This window comes from Anthonomus grandis, chromosome 2 (genome assembly GCF_022605725.1).
Source record: "Anthonomus grandis grandis chromosome 2, icAntGran1.3, whole genome shotgun sequence".
Classification (NCBI taxonomy): domain Eukaryota; kingdom Metazoa; phylum Arthropoda; class Insecta; order Coleoptera; family Curculionidae; genus Anthonomus; species Anthonomus grandis.
Window position 1 is genome coordinate 33,345,430 of NC_065547.1, and position 22,231 is coordinate 33,367,660.

The 22,231-nt window shown below is 31.8% G+C and overlaps 1 protein-coding gene and 1 long non-coding RNA gene across 7 annotated transcripts in view; one reads left to right on the top strand and one right to left on the bottom strand.

Moving 5' to 3' along the window:
- Window positions 1-22,231, bottom strand: part of LOC126733494 (diacylglycerol kinase 1) — a 390,145-nt gene that overhangs the window by 89,822 nt on the left and 278,092 nt on the right. The window contains exon 1 of one of the 6 annotated variants that reach the window (XR_007659735.1): window positions 7,465-10,504. The exons of the other annotated variants lie outside the window; for them this stretch is intronic. The gene's annotated coding sequence lies outside the window, so the exon portion shown is untranslated. Of the gene's footprint in view, window positions 1-7,464; window positions 10,505-22,231 lie in introns of those variants that run through there. 6 annotated transcript variants of the gene reach the window in all.
- On the top strand, window positions 7,395-20,209 carry LOC126733502 (uncharacterized). Its single transcript, XR_007659737.1, has 4 exons — window positions 7,395-7,540; window positions 13,585-14,053; window positions 19,483-19,578; window positions 19,641-20,209. It is a non-coding gene; the product is annotated as an uncharacterized LOC126733502 (long non-coding RNA).

Below are 22,231 nucleotides of genomic sequence, written 5' to 3' on the forward strand. Positions count from 1 at the left end.
AGGAACAGCATGGTCTTAGAGGTGGTCGGTCCACTCTTACAAATTTACTCATATACCACAACAAGTTGTCAGATGCCTTGGAGAGGGGGTATCAAATTGATGCTGTATATACATACTTCTCCAAGGCGTTTGACAAGGTAAATCATTTGTTATTAATTGAAAAATTGAGAAATATAGGTTTTTCTGATAGATTGCTAAAATGGTTGCTTAGCTTTCTTAGTGATAGAAAGCAAGTGATTAAACTTGGTAATTTTATATCTAAGGTGATTAAAGTTTGTTCTGGAGTGCCACAAGGCGGACACTGCTCTCCTTTACTATTTAGTTTGTTTGTTAATGACCTTAGGGATGTCTTGGAGTATTGTGAATTTTTAATGTTTGCTGATGACCTCAAACTTTTCTTGGTTATTATGAATGAACTTGATATCAGCCTCTTACAGAAAGATCTTGATAGCCTTTCTCTGTGGTGCCAAAATAATTTGTTGGATTTGAATATTAATAAATACTTCCAAATTTCATTTCATAGGAAAAAAAGTAGGATACCATCATTTTACACAATTAACGGCCAGAAACTTCAATTAAAGGATGTTGCTAAGGATTTAGGAATACTGTTTGACACGAAATTAAACTTCTGTAATCATATAGACCAAATAGTAGTAAAAGCTAATAGAATGTTGGGTTTTACGCTTAGAAATTGTGAAGGGTTATCATTGCAAGCTGTCAAATCTGTATATGTGGGATTGGTACTATCACAGCTTGAGTATGGCTCAATTATCTGGACTCCCCAGTATAATGTCTAAAGGTCATTACTGGAGAGTGTGCAAAACAAATTTTTAAGATATTATAACTACATGTTTAATTTAGATCTTATTGCTAATCATGATTATTCCCAAATATTGAATTATGTTAAAGTTTTGTCTTTGGATAAAAGAAGAACAATGTTTGACATCTGTTTTATCTATATATAAGTTGTTGAATGGTATTACATCCTGTCCGGATTTACTTTCCCAAGTTAAGTTTTCTATTCCTCAGAGAACACTTAGACAAAATAATTTATTTCATATTGGGTTCCATAGAACCAATTATGGTAAAAACTCTTTTTTGGAGAGATCTCTAGATTTTTTGGATCGGGAGGAGAGGCTAGATGTTTTTAGCAATTCATATGGGTCTTTTAAGGATAGTTTAATGAAAATTTTGAATACTTAGTATTGTTCAATTAATATTTTTAATTAATATGTTGTTTGATGGGTAAACCAAGTGAGAATTTATGTTCCTAATCTATTAGTTAATACAAAGATATATTTTTTTTTGTTTATTTACTTTAGAGTCTTTTTTTAGTTAAGTACTTTAACTCTTAATAGTTTAAGTAAGGATTATTAATTATTGACATAACTGTATTTTATAATTTATTTTTTTTGTAATGGGGGTTTCCCGTTTAATAAATAAAAAAAAAAAAAAAAAAAAATTCTGGTCCCTTATAAGGGACGCTAGGTAAATAGAATACAATGAAATGTTCAAACAATTTTAGAAAAATTATGCTTTAGTAGCAAAATGTAAAAATTAAATATTTGTAAAAATATCTGAACATACTTAGACCATCTATGGCTACGAGCATTATGGCGGATGTTTGCTGCTACCTGACTGAAAATAGGGCACTGAGCCTCTTTGTGAAAATGTCGCGACAATATGTTTAAGCAATATGCAACATGTTTGCTGCTCCTCAACATTTGTAAACAGGCATATTGGTAACATGCAGCGAAATATTGTATTGACTCACCAAAAGAGAAAAATATTGCATCTTCTTGCCGTTAAATGTAGAAACCAAACGCGTTTTGCGAGAAATGACTTTGGGTTACAATGAAATTATGAATTTAGTATACAGTATAATAATATTTGCTATTTGTGCATATGCAGTGTAAATAAATAACCTTTTTTTTTTGTGAAAAGGTTGCGTTTTGTTGACAACAATTTTTAACATGTTGTGACACAGCCTTTGACTCTTTGAAAAGGTGTTTTTTTATTATATTTGTATTAAACCATGTTGTTATTTTGTCAGACTATTGCGCAAGTGTACATGCTGTAAAAATGTTGCGTTTGTAAAATAGTATTTTTTTAACATTTCTTTCATGTTTTTAAATTAGATATATTTAAGGAGTGAAATTCAATAAAAATCCTATTTCGAACGACCGACAACAATCAAGAATAGACGGTTCAAAAGCGAGAGCCATTGATACTTCGACAACGGAGAAATCTCGAGAGAAGCGAATCCAATTCAAAGGGCGGCAAAGTTTCAACCACCTACTCCTCCACCTCCCAACTCAATTTGGAACTTGGCCAAAATTTCCCGAATTATTTTACCTCGAGTGCATTCGCGTGTGGGGGCGTCTCGATTGGGGATCATCTTCATCCGTCCTTTCATAATTACCTCTCTTTTTTAGAGTCACTTATTAATACCCGGTTTACATGCAGCCACTGCCGCTGCTACTTGCGCTGCCCACTTCATGCCCCAAATAATTCCAGGCAGATTTTAATTAAAAGTAAATAAGCGAGTAACTATTTACATGCAGCTCGCATCTACCTGCCACTACCCGAATTATTTGTGCGCATTATTCTGCGGCAGTATGGAGGATGAAGATGTTTTTGTGGCGACAGCGCTTTCCGTTTTAAATGTACAAAATTATTTAAATGTGTTAAGATATGCGACGTCGAAAAAGACGATGGTGGATGACAGCGATTTATCGTAATAAAACGTTGTAAGTAATTTTTTACTCCCCTAATGAAAAAATTAACTCCAGTTTTTTTACAGAACAAGTATGAATAACTTTTTTAATGATCTGACATGTGAGGAATCCGGAGAATTTTTTAACTTTTGCCGAATGTCCCGAATAGACTTTGAATTTCTGCTTAATAAAATTGAGCCCATGATCAAAAGAGAAACTAAAATAAGGGTTCCAATACTACCAAAAATTCGCTTAGCAATAAGATTGCGATATTTGGCCACTGGGGACAGTTACAAAAGTTTACATTATTTATTTAAAGTTTCAACGGCAGCAATTTCGCTGATTGTACCTGAAGTTTGTGGAGCAATTAATTCAATTTTAAAGAACCAAATTAAGGTAAGCAATAAACAAATACATTTCATTTAGGAACATGTTTATTTATTTTAAATATGTAATACATTATATTATAGTTGGCGTCAGACATAATTTATTTTGGTTACCTGTCAAAAAACCTGCTTTCCACCCTTCAAACAATGTAAATAGCAGGTCGCAACCATTGTTTGACTGGTGGTAAGCAGGTTTTTTGACAGGTGACCAAAATAGATTATGTCTGACGCCAACTATACATATAATAATATGTAGAAAACGAGGTTAATTATCTTCTGTCATTGCGCTATCGAATGCACTCTGTATTATGGTCTGGGTTTCTTCATCCACCTGAAATGCAGAACTTTGGGTACTTGGTGCAGAAGAAGGGGGCTGACTATATAGAGTCATGTAAGGTTGTTTTTGTAGCGGATCTTGTCTAACTTGGGTATGAATGGATATTTGGGAATTGGGTGCATATGGTGGTCGTGGATAATATTGTGAAGGTTGTGAGTATTGCAAACTTTGTGACTGTGAACATTGCGTTTTTTTTAAATAAAGCAAATGTTGTGATTCTTGTGAATGTTGTAAATTTTGTGAATGTTGTGATAGTTGTGAATTTTGTGAACTTTGCGAATGTGGTGATGGCTGTGAATGTTGCGAATGTGGTGATAGCTGTGAATGTTGCGAATTTTGTGAACGTTGCGAATGTGGTGAATGTATCGAATGTGATGAATTGGTAGGAGAATCGTGGGATGTCCATGCAGATGTAGGCTTGGAAGCTGATGGATAGGAAGAAGGAGTAGATTTGCAAGTTTCAGAAAGAGTATCCAATAAAAGACCATCTATTCTGTACATAATCCTTTACCTTTGGGATACAGGGTACCTTTTTAATTTTGTCGCCAAAAGTTTGCCGTATAAATCGCAGTCATCGTCTAAATTGTCCCGTTGTCCTTTAGTTTGCAACACATGGTTAATCGTTTTAAGGCTATCATTAAGTTGCGTTTGCGCCGTATCTATGTCAAAAGCTTGACCAGCTGTGCGCTTTTTTTTCAAAGGCCTAGCGATTGCAGTCCTTGCATTTTCTGCCCTAATGATTGGATCCCTTGAATGTTCTTGTGCCCTTTCTTCTTCATTAGCCCGTACTGGCGGCAATGGAGCCACTTCATTTTCTTCTTCATTTTCGCCCATATCCTGGGAATGCTGGGATACTAATTCCACTTCATCAGTCTCTTGAGGCTGAAAATATACATACATAAGTTATTATTATTTACTCATTAGATTACTTTATATCTTTTATTGTTAAATTATTATTTGTTTGTTTCAGTTGCCAGATACACCAGAGCAATGGTTAGCAACAGAAAAGGGATTCAGAAAAAAATTTCCCCGATGTGTCGGAGCCATTGATGGCAAACACATCGTTATTAAATGTCCACCACATACTGGTTCCGAATATTATAACTATAAAGGAACGTATAGCATAGTTTTGATGGCTTTAGTTGATAACGATTATAAATTTATTTTTGCCGACGTAGGTGGTCAAGGGCGTATTAGCGATGGGGGTATTTTTCAAAACTGTCTCTTGTGAAAAAAAATTGACACAAATCAACTTAATTTACCACCAGATGTCCCATTGCCTGGTAGAGAAACTAGTACGCCTTATGTGTTTTTAGGCGATGGGGCTTTTGCATTACATAAGAATGTGATGAAACCTTTTCCAGGAAATCATGACATGGGCACTAAAGAAAGAATATTTAATTATAAACTTTCAAGCAGTCGCGTCATTGTTGAAAATACTTTCGGTGTCTTGACATCTGTCTTTAGAGTATTTAAAAAACCCATTGAAATAGATGTAAGCAAGGTACCGAAAATAACATTAACTTGTATTTTGTTGCATAACTTCTTAAGAAGAAGCCAACATTCTCGAAATTCCTACACCCCTCTAGGGACTTTTGATGCCATTGAGGACGGAGTACTTATTGAAGGCTCCTGGAGACATAAAATACAGGTGTATCTGCCATAAGAAATATACCACATGTAGCCAGACGAGCTCCAGCTACCGCAATGCAAGTTAGATCGGAATTTGCCGATTATTTCAATAATGTTGAATTGTAATTTAAAAACTCCCAACATTTTTAAAGATTAAATTTTTTAAAACAGTAACTTTTTTATAATTTATTTCTATAAACTTACCTCGCCTTCGGTATTTATTGTACCTTCGACATCATACACTGCTCCCAAGAAACCCTCCATGGCCTCAAAAGCAAACCAAATGGGCCTAAAAACCTCATCAGCACCCGCTCCTGTCTTCATTGAAGCTTTTTTCTTTTTTAATAATGGCCGAAACGTTGCCATTAGCGATTTTTTTTTGTTTTTAAATCTTGTATTGGAGTTTCCAACGCGTTGCTGATTCTTTTCCACGCATCGTGGACTATATGTTTTTTTTTATGGTTAATGTGTGAAGCATCCCATAACAACCTCTCAGCTTCATACAGTTCCAAAAACAATAAAATTTTTTCGTTTTTCCACTCCATAGGTTTATCACATACACGAAAATTGAAATTAAAATTAAAATCCACGTGCTGGTACTCTACCTTCCATGCAACTGAGTAACTGAACAAAACAGACAAAATGCTGTGAATCCCCTAGTTCCTCGCGTAATTCACGTGCATCATGTAAACACGACGTTGCTGCTCGTGCTGTCTATCCTTTGACTTCCGTCCAAAAAACCGCCACCGAAGGGAGCGTACGGCAGCGGCAGTGGGCAGTGGCAGGCATAGGCAGCGGCAGCGCTAGCGACGTGTTTACATACTCGCGTTGCCAACTTCCCTGTCTACTTCCCTGCTGACTGCCGTGGAAGTGAGCTGCATGTAAACCGGGTATAAGATGTTTTCTTTAGTTGCGAATGAGAAAATGTTGCCTTTTCAGAATCTTAACTTGCGCAATATTTTTACAAAAATCTCATTTTACAAACACCTAATTGCTTTTACAAGATTTTTATGGAAAAAGTAGCGTATTTTTTGTACAAAAATTTGAACTTGAACTGTAAAAAAATGTAAACATGTAATTTTTTCTTATTTTTTTTTTTAATTTGCGTACCATTTTCACAAATCTCAAAAAATTGATTATGTGGTTAGTGTTAGAATGATTACTTGGAAAATATTGGATTATTTGATAAGTGTTAAAAAAATGTTAAATTATTATTTTTTAATTGCATAGCATTTTTAAGAAAATTTAATTTCAGAGAAATTGATTGTTTAGTAAGTCTAAAATATTGAAAACTTGAATTTTTTTTTATTTGCGCAAAATTTTTACAAAAATAGAATTAAAAAAAATTGAATTGTTTAACAAGTAAAAAAAATTTAAAACGTTACAAAAATCCAATTTTGCAACAATAAATTATTTAGCAATTTGAAATTAAAATTACTTTTGCCTTACAACTTTGTTACATTTCCGCATTCTAATTTTTTTAATAGCGCAACATTTTTCTAAAAATTTTGCATATATTAGTTATTCGTCTATGAGACAAACGTCTTACTCATTTTTTTACTTCCGCAATACTTTCACAAAAAATTATGGCGTATGGTAAAAAATCTTAAAATGAGCAATTTTTTTTTAATTGCGCTATAATTTTACAAAAATTTAATCTTGCTAAAACTAATTAATTGTCTGTACGGCAAACATCTTACCTTTTTTTTACTTGCCCAATATTTTTATCAAAATCCAACTATACACCAATGAATCATTTGTGTATAAGACGAACGTGTTACCAATGTTTTTTACACACGTAACAATTTTGCAAAAATTATTTGTCTATAAGAAAAATTCGGTCACCGACCATGGCGGAGACCGGAGGTGTATCACGCGAGTGTCACCGTTCTACGTGTTACAAGTGTAAACAAGGTTTTGATGATATTAAAAGAATTATCGAGTGTACGGAGTGTAACGAGTTTTTGGGAAGCGTGAAAATGTTGATCTAAGAGGATTCCACTTAAAGAAAACAAGTTGGAACTGTAAAACATGTACTGACAGTAGCAAGAGATCGAGGAAAAGAAACCGAGTTGAGGATCTATGCATCGACCAAAACTTGATAGATCATATGAAATGTACCTTAGAGCAGTGGTGGCTCGTGACAGTTCAGGGAGGTAGGGCAATACCACCGAAATAAAGATTTCTTCATTCTCCTTTATCTTTATTTCGGTGGTGTTGGGTAGGGCCAAACCTTGATCTAATTTTATCATGACCGAACGAGTGATCGAAATTATTACATTTTATTATCAAAATTATAACGCAATAAGTTTTCTATTTTTTTTTGTAGATAAAAATATACATTAAAAAACAAAAAGAACATAAAATTTGAAATTTAAGGAAATGAACTTACCAAAACTACGTGGAAATGTCAATACTTCAGGTCACAGGCAACATACAGTTTTCCATATTTACAGTAAGGTACACAAGTAAGTAATTTTATTGTTTTTAATAACTCAAAAAAATAAGTAACTCAAAAAAAAGTATATAATATAATAGTCAATTAAACTGAATTGTTTTACTTAAAGTACACGATATATAAAGTCCATTCTTCGTTCTTTTTTGTTAGCAAATTTGTCGATTACTTTATTATTAAAGTCTGTAATTGAATTAACAAATTGCTTCTCTGCGGATAACATACCTAGCGCACCGAGTCTTTCCTCTTTCATTGTGTTCCTAAGAAAAGTTTTAATTCTTTTTAACATTGAAAAACACCTTTCTGCTTCCGATGTCGTCATAGGCATGGTTGCCAGGGCACTTAATAATTGTATGGTCTCCTCAAAGGTACATTTTAAGCAGTCTTCGTTTAATAACACCAAGAGTGGCACAGCTCCAGATCCTGAAATTGAGTTGAGTTCCTCTCTTTCATATAAAACTTGCAATTCTGTTTTAAGCCTATTTTTATTTAAAAAAGAAAATTCTCTACATGTTTCTTCTAGGTACTTTTCTGGAAAACATTCTCTATACACGAAAAATTGTTCATGGGCAAATAAATTTGTAGCCACTAAGTGTCCAGTGAAATTAAATCTTAATTTTATTTGCATCAAAATTGCATCACAGATTTCCAAAGCTGTTTGCTTCTTAGTATTTCCTACTACAGAGGTACGCAATCTCTTTGATTGTGGTTCTCCTTCACCTTGTGATGTTGTATTTATTTCAATTTCCTGAATAATTTGGTCCATATTATCCCTAATAAGTTGTATTGCTCTTTCAAAGTTGTGTAAGCCTTGTTTTATTTTTACAGAATCCGTACATTCTTTTTGTAACTGATTAAAAATTACTTCTACATGAGGCATAATTTTATAGAAAATTGATAGCCAGAAAACAAAATTTTTACTTTGCAATTTCAACTTATTTCCACTGGCTTGATTAACTGACGTGTTATCGCGTGATGTTGTTTCGATAATTTCCATTACAGTAATTAAATCTTGTCTATTTTCATAAACAGTATTTATTCCTCTTGATTGGAAATTCCAGCGAGTTTGAGATGAGCGCGGTAATCTTTTCTCAATAACTTCATCCAATATTTTGGTTCTTTGAGGAGAAACAGAAAAAAAGGAACATAACCCAGCCAAGTTTGCAAAAAAAATTCGAGTCTCGGAATTAATGGAAGTCGCACTGGCCATTATTAAATTTACTTGATGTGCATAGCAGTGAATATAATTAGCCAAAGGGTATTTTACTTTAATTTTTGCTTGTACTTTATTCAAACATCCACTCATAACCGATGCTCCATCATAACTTTGCGCAATTAATTTATTGGGGTGATCTTTAAGTAAAGGGTCCAAAACTTGAAGTATGCACTGGGAGATTGATTCAGCGTCATGATCTTTTGGATTGTAAAAATTCCAAAATCTTTCAACAGGCTTACCAGCATGCAAGTATCTAAAAACAATTACGAGTTGAAACTCACAAGCAACGTCAGTGGTTTCGTCGGCGATAACAGCCACAAATGGAGAGTTCCCTATTTCTTTTGTCACCTCTTCATGATATACATCTAACATACACTCTAGAAGCTCATTTTGTATTATTTTGGATGTCCCTTTAAAAACTGTTGATTTTTGAATATGATCCTTAAGCGTTTTGTCTAATTCTGAGCTAAAATTAATTAATTCCCGAAATATTCCTTTATTTTCGGATGTCTCTATTTCATTGTGGCCTCTGAGAGCCAACTCAAATGCACCACAAAAACGAATGCAATTTATAATTTGATTTAACACATATCTATTTTTTTCAATTTGTTTATTTTTTTCAATAAGTTGGCTCCGGTATGCCGAGTTTAACTGAGTTTTTATATCAAATTTACCAAGCATAGAAAAATTGAAAATATTGTTCATGTGTACCTTGGATTTTTCATGTGTTTTCATTTTCTCCCATACGTGAACAAGATCATCTGTTCCTCTTCGAGACCAGGATTCCTCTCCTCCAAATAAAACACACATAAAGCAAAATAGCTTATTAGACGTATCACACCCGCACACCCAAATATTTTTCGCATAAATATTCCTATTAAATTTACGGGAACGCACTTTTTGTCCACCTTGAGTTTTTTCTATATTTAAATCGGGCAACGGTCGCCCTAACTCCTTTATTTCTACTTTTTGTTCCAATGATAAAGTGGAAAATGGATTCGCTTTTAAAAATTTAATTTTATTCATTGTTTTTAATATTCAATAAAAATAAAAAACACCAACAAAGCCGAAAACGCCAGCCAAATACAATAAAAGATCTATACGGAACCGCGAACGCCCGATGAATAATCAAAACGAACAATATCACGCACGTTTTGCTAGAGAAGATTCTATTGGTTTGGAGCCCGGCCCAAAATTATTTAATTTGCCGTAGCTTTACCACCGTCTATAGATTACAACAAGTCAGACCACTTCCTATACCGCCCGTGTTAAAGCAAAATTGACCTTGAATCCCGCTGTTTGCTGCGTACGAGCGTTTACCAGGGTTTATCGTAAATATCGATGAAAGCAAATTCTGAGGCGCGCTGATTATTTTTATACGAGGAGTATTCATAAGAAGTATTTTAAGTCATAAAATAAGAACTTTTTTTATAGGACTGGAATAGAATGTGTTTATATGACAGTGTTTCTTAATTATTAACGTTTTTACACATTTTTTATATTAGCTTCACTTCTTTACCTTTATGTAGCAATGTTTGTATGTATGTATATAACAAATCTAAGAATTCTATTTAAACTATAACTTCTACTTGTCAGATTGTTTGCAAATTTTGTAGGTGCTTGGCTTTCCATAACAAGGACAGTTTTTAAAATGTTTTTGAGTTTCCCTTTTCTAAAATTGGTGTATCTAGAAGTTTTGATCAGTTCAATGAATTTGAACTTTTAAATAAATTGGAAGCGTTTAATATGGCGGATTCAAAATGGCTGCCTTTTAAGTCAAATATAATAGTTAAAAGTGAATTTGAAAAAAACCTTACTTGTTGAATTGTTTAAATTTGCTACATTTTTAGGAGTCTTATCAAAAAATACAAGTTTTTGCTTAATATTTGTTGAAATTTTAGGGATGAATATCCAAAAAATAAATCTAAAGTTAAAATAAATAAACAATTAAAAAACACATTTAAACGCACTAAAAAATATATAATAATTTTAATACGGCATGGGTTATTTTAATTTTTAAATTAGGTCGTTTTAAAAATACAAAAGCGCAAAAGAATAACAAACAATTATCATAATAAGCGCTAAATAAGTAGTTTTGTAAATTATATACTTTGTATTCATTTGTGGATATACCTAGTAAATATAAACTCCTGGACAAAATTATCGCACCACTAATTATTTTGTCAAGAAAATTTAAATAAAAATAAATATCAGTTAAAACAGTTATAATTGGTGCAATTGCCTGGAAAAAATAAAAAAAATATTTTGACCTACCTGAAACTTTTTTTTAATTCCAGGCATTTGAAGTGGGTTATTTCTTGTAAAATTTACTTAAAAAAATATATCTCGAGGGAAAAAAACAGTCTTTTTTAATTTTTTTTTCTTAAAGGCACTTAAAGTCATTTTTTCATATAGGATCTCATAAGAGTGATAATTTTTATTTTTTTCCAGGCACTTGAAGCTATTTTCAGGCAATTTAGTGGAATTTCTTGTTTCTTTTAGACTACCAAGGCAGTTTTTGAAAATCTCTTTTTTTTTGAAGATAAAACTGCTTCGATTGCCTGGAAAAAGTAAGAAATGACTTCGAAATACGTGCCACTTTTATTTATTTCAGGCAATTGAGGTTCAAGTTTGTTTTTGCACAATTGAGTTTAAAACTGAGCAATTTGGAAGGAAAAAAAACATGTTCTGAGTGTAATGGCTTTAAAGAAAATAAATTTAATCTCAGGCAGTAGAAGCTATTTTTTATTCAAAATTACGGTCAGAAGTAAAGAAACGTAATTTTTAGTTCAGTGTAATTTTTTTTCCAGGCACTAATTTTTTAGTTTTTCAGGTAGCCAAGGTAACTTTTTAAATAATTTTTCTCATGGAAAAAACCACTGCAATTGCCTAGAAAAAATGAAAAATTACTTTGACTTACCTGATTTGTTTTTATTTTAGGCACTTGAAGTCAGTTTTCTTGCAAATTCGATTTTAAAAAAGTCACATAGGAAAAACAGTCTTCAGGCAGTTTAAAGTAAATTTTTGGTGAAATTTTTATTTCTTTCAAGCAGTCTGGTCAATTTATGAAAATCACTTTTTTTCTTAGATAAAATTGAAGCAATTGCTTGGAAAAAGTAAGAAATTATTCCTGCCTGAATTTTTGTTGGTTTTTACTTTAGATAGTTAAAAAGTCATTTCTTAATTATTGCAAGCAATTTAAGTTATTGCAAGCATTAGTTTATGAAGTAGTTTATAAACATAATTTTAGGCAGTCCAAACAATTTTTTTAAAGTTAAAAAATTACACTACATAGCGTTTCTTTCCATTTCTTTCAGACAGTCAAGGCAATTTTTGACAATAACTTTTCTTGGACAAAAAGTAAAAAATAAAACAAATATATTTTTTTAATATTATTATTTAAAACTATCCTCTTGTTTCTCGACTGATTTTTTTTTTCGTGATTTTTGTTCAACTTATTTAAGAAAATTCCTAAAATATATCTCCTTTTTTTATTGCTTGGAAATTTGGTACTGAAATATGACCTGAATTAAAATAGTCCAAAAATATATCAACTACCCAACGATTAATTTCAAATCTTTCTTAGCTGCATTGGAAAATTAAAACCATTGTTTTTAACTGCTTAAGATGGGATTATTATTGTTTTTCCAATAAAAGACATGAAAAAGTAAAAAAAGGTTTTAAATAAACTCCTGCACAAAATTATCGCACCACTAATTATTTTGTCAAGAAAATTTAAATAAAAATAAATATCAGTTAAAACAGTTATAATATCTTTTCTCGTATAAAAAGCAGAACTGGACAAAAACTATGTTTATGCTTTATCATGGAACATGCTGCTCGTGAGGAGTGAGAATACATCCGCAGGAAAGTTTTCATAATTTGATACGAGGAATGCTGCGAAGACTTCAAGCGGTCATTGCAGCTAGAGGTGGCAATACACGTTATTAAGAATTCATTATGGGTCTATTGTTTTATTTTTGTATCAAAATTGAAGTTAGTGAAAATCGATGCTTTTCCTTGTATTGAATTTAGTTACTTAAATCTCGTTTTGGTTAATAGAATATAATTGTTTTTGTTAATTAATAATGCATAGTTAACAATGCTTAAAAGTTTGCTTATTTTTTTATCTTTATTTAAAAAAAATCTCTAAAAATCAAGTGGTGAGATAATTTTCTCCAGGAGTTTATATAAAATATGTTAAAATATCAAAATTTACCGGGTCTTAAACGCCGACATTGGTGGCCGACAAAAAGAAGTGGGGTGTGTTGGTTTGGGATAATAGGTTGTAAAATCGGCTAAAACTATTCCAGTAACATTAGGGGGAGAAAATAAATACTAAACTATTTTTTAAGATTGTAATGCTTTTAACTAAAACACAAAATACAGAACAAAATATTTAACATATAGGGATGAAATATATACTACTTTATTATTGGGTAATTATATTTATACAAGTAGTATGTAATCAAATTATTGTTTAAAATGCTACAAGCAAAAACTCTCTCGCGAAACGGATGCACACAAGTTAACGTACTTGCGAAAACTAAACCTGGGTTCTACCCAGCCGATGCATGCCGAGGTGAGGAACGGGGGGTGGGGCAATCGAATTCAGGGCCGCTCGAGTGGTCTGACTTGTTGTAATCTATAGACGGTGGCTTTACCACATTGTTTCAAGGACATTAAATTTGCTGTGATTATTCGATGTAACACGCATCGATACGGGGCCACAGATTACCTAAACCAGATGCGAATGTAAGCCTGGCGGCATGATCTGCGTTCCCCACTATTTTCGTCTGCTCAACGTCGAATCGAATAGTATGGGAGCACAATTATTTTAGTTTCAGGCTTGCTTCGGTACCCGTGACGCTGAGAAGTGGCATAGTGCGAGCGCAAATATATTTTTTTAACTATGACGAGTTATAAGTGCATAAGTAGATGCTGTTCTTCTGTGAACACAGAAGTAACCTTTTCTGGTCTTCCAAGTGATCCTTTAAGGTAAATGTATTTAATTTATTTAGTTTTAAAATAATACGCACCGTTTGTTTAGACGTGAAGCTGGGCTTCGTGCAGCTAAAAGAGAAGACCTGCTGCAAAAAGAAAACTTTAAAAATTACAGAATATGTAGAAAGCATTTTGCGGAAAAATATATCTCAACTGGAGGGAAAAAGTTATTTCCAAACGCTATCCCTACAATTTTTTGTAATCATATTTGCGTACTTACATCGACGGAAATAAATGAAACTGAAATTAATATTAATCTGGAATCCGAAAGCGAAGAACCTCCACGAAAGACTTTGATTTTATCAGGTAGGTTAACTAACAATAACAATAAAATATAACATTTTAATGTGTTTTTATTAATTTATGTTTTTTTTTATTGCTAATTTAAAAAAAGAGCTCCTGATTGTGTTATTGATCTTAATCAAACATATATTTCTATTTTTTAGTTTAACACGATTTAGTTACCTAATTCTTTCTTTACTGTCTCATATTTTTCACGATGGTTCAAAAATATGTAAGTAAAATAAAATATGTAAGTAAAATATGTAATATTCCTAATTATAAAATACTATGAATTAGCCACATACTCGTAATAACCACATAACAAATTTCTTAAAATATGGCGCGCAGCTGTCATAAAACTATAACATTTTGTTTATAGTAGGGGCTTTTGGTTTGCTGTTTATCAATTGCACTAAAAGTATAACAGAAATATTAATAAAAAAAATAGTAGTACAATGCAAAAAATAAAAACTCTTTAAAGTTACAGGTCGCTAATATATGTATATAATAAAAGCAAACAATAACTCACATTTCTCTTCAGCAAAACGTCAAGTATTTGTTTTTATTCTGTTTGCCCCTCGGTTTACCCTGCCTTATCAAGTCTTGTAATATTTATTTTATTTTTTCACTTTCACACAAATAAAAATTTGTTTTTAAAAGGATATTGTAAAGTAAAAGGTTTTCTAGCGCCTCCACCATTTATTGTAACTTATAACTTCATACATGTTCGCCTTTAGTTCTTAATGTAAACCTTGCTTAATGTAAATAGTTATTTTTATAGGAATATTTAGTTTTATTTGGTTGGCAATTGTGAGTTATAAAAGCGCATGAGGGGGCTCTCCCCCCTCCCCTTTTTAATCTGTACATAGAATGGTAAAGAACAGCAAGACCAATATAAACACTGAAGACTGAAAAACAGGTGATTTTAATTTCCCTCGAAATTTCTAAAAAACATATAAAATATTAAGAAAACTAAACGTTACATGGTGTCAGGTGTGTATTTCGAGAGACAAAACCCACAGAGAGGCAGTACAAAACTGGATGATAATGGATTTTCTGAGAGCACCACCTGTCATGGATTTCTTTACCGGCAATGTTGCAAGAAATTGGGCAAGATGGTGGCAAAAATTCGAGCTCTACCTGATGGCGATTGAAAAAAACGAGGCTGCAGAAGGGGTCAAAGTGGCAATCTTTGTGAATCTGGTAGGAGAAAATGGTGTCGAAATTTTCAACACCCTAAACATAAAGATGGAAAAGGCCAAACTGGAGGATGTGAAGAAGAAATTCACTGCATACTGTGAGCCGAAGAAGAACATAGTGTATGAAAGATACAGATTTCTTACATGTAAGCAGAAGCCCGACCAGTCCATAAGTTCCTACATCACCGAGCTGAAGACCCTGGTATCCTCATGTGAGTACAGTGAAAGTGATGAAATGGTCAGGGACATGGTAATCCTGGGCATGCAGTACCAGTCCTTACGTGAGCAGCTATTTCAAACGGAGAAGCTCACTCTGGAGAAGTTGGAGGCGAAGTGTAAGATCTACGACCAGGACAAAAAACAAATGGAGGACATGGGGAAAGCAGAGCCTTCCACGAGTGCATTGGACGCTATAGGAGCACGCAGAAATAACCAGGGGAGTAACAGTTTTAATTTTAAAGGTTCTAATAATACAAATTCAAGAAACGCTTTTAAGAATCAGTATAATGATAATAATAATAATACCAAAATTTCTTACAGCTTTCAAAAAAATAATAAATTTAAAATGTGTGGTAAATGTCAAACAAAACATGCTTATGGTCAGTGTCCAGCTTTTGGAAGATTTTGTACATTTTGTAAAAAACCAAATCACTTTGAGTCTTGTTGTCTTGCTAATAAATATTTAGATAAAAATAAACAAAGAAATGATAGCCATTTTAGAAAGAAAAAAATAAATAATTTAGATTTTTCTGGGTGCTCAAATTCCTCGGATGATGAATTTTTTTGGGATTGCTTGCAATTGCAATCAATAAACTCTGAAAGCAAAAAGTACAGTGAAAAAAATATAAAAATGAAATCATAGAAAAAATTTCGATAAGTAATGTTGATGTGCTTTTTAAGGTGGACACGGGAGCACAATGCAACGTCCTGCCTGCCAAGACTCTACAGAAACTAGCACCAAACGTCCAGCTCAATCCCACCAATGTCAACATTACAGCATATGGTGGCGCCAGGATTGATGTCATGGGATCTACAAAGTTAAATTGTATAGTGCGTGGTAAGAAATACCTTATTAAATTTTTGGTTGTAAGAGCTGAGGGCAAACCTATATTAGGATTAGAGTCTTGTTTACACTTAAACTTAATTAAAACAATTGATAGTTTAAAAAAAAAAAAATTGTGAAAATATAAAATTTTCTTCAAAAGAGCATGTCATAAAAAAGTATAAATGTGTTTTTGAGGGGCTTGGCACTTTTCCAGGGGAACCTTATAAATTTTCCTTAAAAGATGACGTGAAACCTTGTGTTTTTCCTGCAAGAAGAATTCCTAAAGCTATAATGCCAGAGTTTCAAAAAACATTAGATAAATTAGAAAAAGAGGGGGTAATTTTTAAACAAACTGAACCAACAGACTGGGTTAATAATATTGTTGTTACTGAAAAGCCAAACAAAAAATTAAGAATTTGTTTAGATCCGTCAAAGTTAAATCTTAATATACGAAGAGAACACCATCGTATTCCGTCAATTGATGAAATTTTGGGTGATTTGACAAATAAAAGATATTTTTCAGTTTTAGATTTAAAAGATTCTTTTTATCAAATAAAATTAGATGAATCATCATCAAAATTAACAACATTTGCGACCCCTTTGGGAAGATACAGGTTTTTAGGACTACCCTTTGGCATTAACACAGCCGCGGAGGTTTTTCAGAGGAAAAATACAACTGTTTTTGGGGGAATAATTGGCAGTAAAATTTATATAGACGATCTTATAATTTCTGCGGAGAATGAGCTCGAACATTACATAATTTTAGAGGAAGTTTTAAAAATGGCTAAAAAACATAATATTACTTTTAATAAAGATAAATTTCAGTTTAAAAAATCTGAAGTTAAAATTCTAGGCTTTAAAGTTTCAGCAAAGGGAACTGAAATCGACAAAGATAGAATAGAAGCAATTTTAAAATTAGAAAATCCCAAAAATAAAAAAGAGCTTTTGAGGTTTTTAGGGTTGATAAAATATTTGGGTAAATTTATCCCTAATCTCTCTCAAATAACAGCGCCTTTAAGAAATTTAACTTGTAATAATGTTCTTTGGAACTGGGAGAAAAGTCACACAGAAAGTGTAAAAACAATTAAAAAATTATTAACTTCTCCACCATGTTTAAAGCACTATGATGTAAATCAACCCTTAGTCATTCAGTGTGACTCAAGTCAAGAGGGTATGGGTGCATGTTTATTACAAAATGGTTAACCTATAGCTTTTGTCAGCAGAGCATTAACCGATACTGAAAAAAGATGGGCTTGTATTGAGAGAGAACTGGGTGCAATTTTATATGCAGCAGAAAAATTTAATTATTATATCTATGGCAAAGAAAATGTACATGTTCATACTGATCATAAACCCCTTGTTAGCATTTTTAAAAAAGACATAAATAAGGTCTCAAGTAGACTACAAAGAATGCTTTTAAGGCTAATGAAATACCAATTAATAGTTTCTTATTTGCCGGGTAAACAAATGTTTATTGCAGATTTGCTTTCTCGAGCTTTTTTGAAACACCCTGTAAAAGATGACCCACAAAATAACTTTCTTGTTCATGATATTCAAAAGAAAATATGTATGAGTGAGAGAAAAATGTCTCAGTTAAAATCAGAAATGAAAAATGATAATGTTTTAATTTCATTAAAATCTTTTATTCACAGCAACTGGCCTAAAAATATCAAAAAAATGTGCAATGAACTAAAACTATTTTATCAAATAAGAAATGAGTTGTCTGAAGAAAATAATTTAATTTTTTATGGGGACAGGGTTGTCATACCACAAAATCTTAGAACTTTAATGTTAAAAAAACTTCATGAGGGACATTTAGGCATTAATAAATGTAGAGCTAGGGCAAGGGAGACTATTTATTGGCCAAATATAAGTAATGACATAGGCAGGTATGTTTTGAATTGTCAAACATGTCTAAAGTTTCGTAATAATAATTCAAAACTACCCTTATTGCAACATGAAATGCCAGAAAGACCTTGGGAAAAAATTGCTATGGATATTTTGGAATTTAAGGGATATTTGTTTTTGTCAATAATGGATTATTTTTCTAGCTGGATAGAACTAAAAAAAATTAAGAATAAGTCAGCTGATGACATAATAAAAAATTTGAAACAATTTTTTTCCATATATGGTTTTCCTATATATATTGGTTTTCAAAATTTTTTAAGTGAATGTAATATAGTTTTAATTAATTCTAGCCCGAATTACCCTAAAAGCAATGGTTTAGCTAAAAAGTCTGTAAATATTTGTAAGAAAATGTTAAAAAAATGTTTTTATGAAAATAGGGGTAATCTGAATGACATTGATTATTATCTTTTAAAATACAGAAATACTCCAGTTCCTGATCTGGGTTTGTCACCAGCTCAAATGTTATTCAATCGCAGACTAAAGGACAATTTGCCTATTGTGGATTCTATGCTTAGTCCTGGACTTGTAGATTTTAAAGAATTAAAAGAAAAGAAAATTAAAAGAAGGACAAAACAAAAATTTTACCATGATAAAAATTCAAAAAACTTGGCAGGTGGGAAGGTGAATCAGGATGTAATGTTTAAAAAAAAAATAATGAATGGGAAAATGGTGTTATTATGGATAAATGTAAGGAGCCCAGGTCATATCTAATTAAAGATAAATTGGGTAATTGTTTTAGAAGAACTGTTATTAAATTTATGATGTAAACTTTACTTTCTTTTAGAAATTATAAATTGTTTTTTTTTTATTGGAATTATATAATTTTTTAGAATAAGCTTTTTGTTAGTACTAAAAAAAAAAAAAAAAAAAAAAAAAAAAAATATATAAATAATTATCTCATAAGGGGAGATGTAAAGTAAAAGGTTTTCTAGCGCCTCCATCATTTATTGTAACTTATAACTTCATACATGTTCGCCTTTAGTTCTTAATGTAAACCTTGCTTAATGTAAATAGTTATTTTTATAGGAATATTTAGTTTTATTTGGTTGGCAATTGTGAGTTATAAAAGCGCATGAGGGGGCTCTCCCCCCCCCCTTTTTAATCTGTACATAGAATGGTAAAGAACAGCAAGACCAATATAAACACTGAAGACTGAAAAACAGGTGATTTTAATTTCCCTCGAAATTCCTAAAAAACATATGAAATATTAAGAAAACTAAACGTTACAATATTCTTTTAAAATGTGCTTTCGAAAATAGATTTTTTTAAAAATATAAATTTTTTTCTTTGTTATTATCTAGATGTGAATAACCTTAAATCAAATAAAGATATGATTGACCAAACGACCAATTATAAATTTGGTCAAAGTGATTTTCCAAAGGCATATGTAAACACAGGTATTAGCATAGGCATTATCTAAATATTTATAAAAATAGTATTAGAGTTATTATTTTTTTAGATGTGACAGGCACTAAAGATACGCCCATCAATTACATTACAAGCATAAAATCACCAAGCATAGGAACACAAACTTCATCTGCATTGACTGCCAATAGCCCAAGAAAGCTGAAGTTGCGATACCAAGTCAGAGGTTTAAAAAGGAATATATTAAAACAAAAAAAGCAATTTGAGCAGGCTAAAGCGATTAAACCGAAACTCAATAGTTTTATTAAATTATGTGACAGCTTTTTAAATAAAACTTTATATGAAATAATAAAAGTTCAAGCTAAATTACAGCATAAAGTAGGTAAAGCTAAACGATATCCAGATAGTTATAAACAGTTTGCTTTAGTTTTGTGTTTCTTGGGGCCAAAAGCATATAGATTTCTCGCAAAAATATTAAATTTACCTACTAAACGTACTATGGAAAAAATGACACAAAGTATTGTTTCAAAACCAGGACTAAACGAACAAACATTCAATTCTCTTGCTATTAAAGTTAAAACTATGTCTGAACTTAATAAGTATTATACCATATGTATTGATGAAACATCTTTAATGTCCTATCTTTATTTTAATTTAGCAAAAGATGAAATTGTAGGCTGGAAAAAATGACAATAATAATATCATAGCACAAAATGTTGCTGCTATTATGGTTCGCGGACTTTTTCATAACTGGAAGCAACCACTGGCTTATTTTTTGTAAACTCACAACTCAAAGCTTCAGATATCTTAAAAATGTTAACTGAATGCGTTAAAAAATTATCAGATGATGGTTTATTTATCCAAGGCTTAGTAACTGATATGGGCTCTAATTTTATACAGCTTTCTAGAATGCTAAAGGTTAACGAAGAAAATTCTGAATTCCAATTGGGCGATTTGAAATTAGTTTACATTTTTGACCCTCCACATTTATTAAAGGCTACTAAAAATAATTTAGCCGAAAATAATTTTCATTTTGACAAAAAAAAATAACGTCTTGGAAGTTTGTCGAACAATTTTATGAAAAAAATTGCCAGCGAGTGTATAGGTGTGCTCCGAAACTTACTAAATCCCACATATATCCTAATAACTTTGAAAAGATGAAGGTAAAACTGTCCACTCAAGTTTTAAGTCATAGTGTTGCGAGTGGAAAGAATACATATATGACTTTAGGAGCACTTCCTGTAGATGCTTTACCTACAATTGAAATTATAGATAAATTTAATACTTTGTTTGATTTGTTTAATTCTACAGATACGTCCCATCCGAATAAATTTAAAAATGCATATCAGAGTCTTGATTATCAAGTTGAGTTTTTAAATCACATGTGGCTATTTTTGAAAAACCTTGAAATATGCAATAATAAGGGAAAAAATTTGACAAAAAAGTGTAAATTTCGTTCGTGTTGGATGATATCTATCTATGGATTGAAAGTTTTATGGCAGCGCCTTTCAAATTGCGGATTTAGCTACCTAAAAACCAGAAAAATAAATCAAGACTGTCTTGAAAATTATTTCGGAAATATAAGGCAACAAGGAGGGAATTGCGTAAATCCAACCCCAATTCAATTTCAAAGAGCCCATAAAAAATATTTTGTCAGAATCTTTTACACTCTGAATATATGAACTGTGAGGACGATTTAGGCGTGCTTCTAGCTGAGCTAAAAAACGTTTCAGATGAAAATTTAAAAGAAGTGATGCCTACGCAGTCATCTGAAATATGCAAGGCAATAACTGTTTCTGATTGTGATTATAGAGAACACAGTTTAACCACACAAAATGCTTTTAAATATGTCTGTGGTTACTTAATTAAAAAAGCTTTAAATATTCATAAATGTCCCATTTGTGTCAGTTTTTCAGAAGAATCCGGAAACCTTGATGCTTCAAATTTATTAACTAAACAAAAGGCATATAGCAACACCGAAACTAATATTTTTGGTAGTTTAAAAACACCTAGCGAGAAATTTGTATGTTTTATTTATGAATTAAAAAAAAAATTATTTCAATGTTTGATCAAATATCTACTAGACCTGGCATTTCTCATAAATATTTAAACGTTATGAGTTTAATAAAATTTAATCATCCCTGTAATAATTTCCCTCGATTATATATTGTAAAGTTATTTATAAGACTTAGAATACTTTATGCTTTAAAGTATGCTAACAGAGATTTGAAATCTTTAAAAAAATCGGAGAAAACTAATAAAAAAAATCGAATTCTTAACCATTTATAATAAAATAAATATTTATTAATAGATAGTTTTTTTTTTAAACTGAACAACTAACTGGTGCAAAAAAAATGCGTGTTAAAAAATAAAGAAAGTCTATGACCAATGGTGGAAATCATCCGCTACCGGTAAAGGCCTTGCTTTGGCTGGAGCCGCGCCTTTGTACGCCGCTTGGGTTGGGCACCGAACATAAACTAGATCTTGTTCTTTATACTGTGGGTTGGGTTACGAACTTGAAAGGTGCCGACGCAAGCTTTCGCATCTGGTTTAGGTAATCTGTGACGGGGCCTAGCGCGACAACTACGACTTCGATTTCGCATTAGCGAAATTTGCGGAATCTTGCACTGGCTGCGTTCCAGTATTTTAATTTTATAATTGGTATTAAATATTAATATACAGATA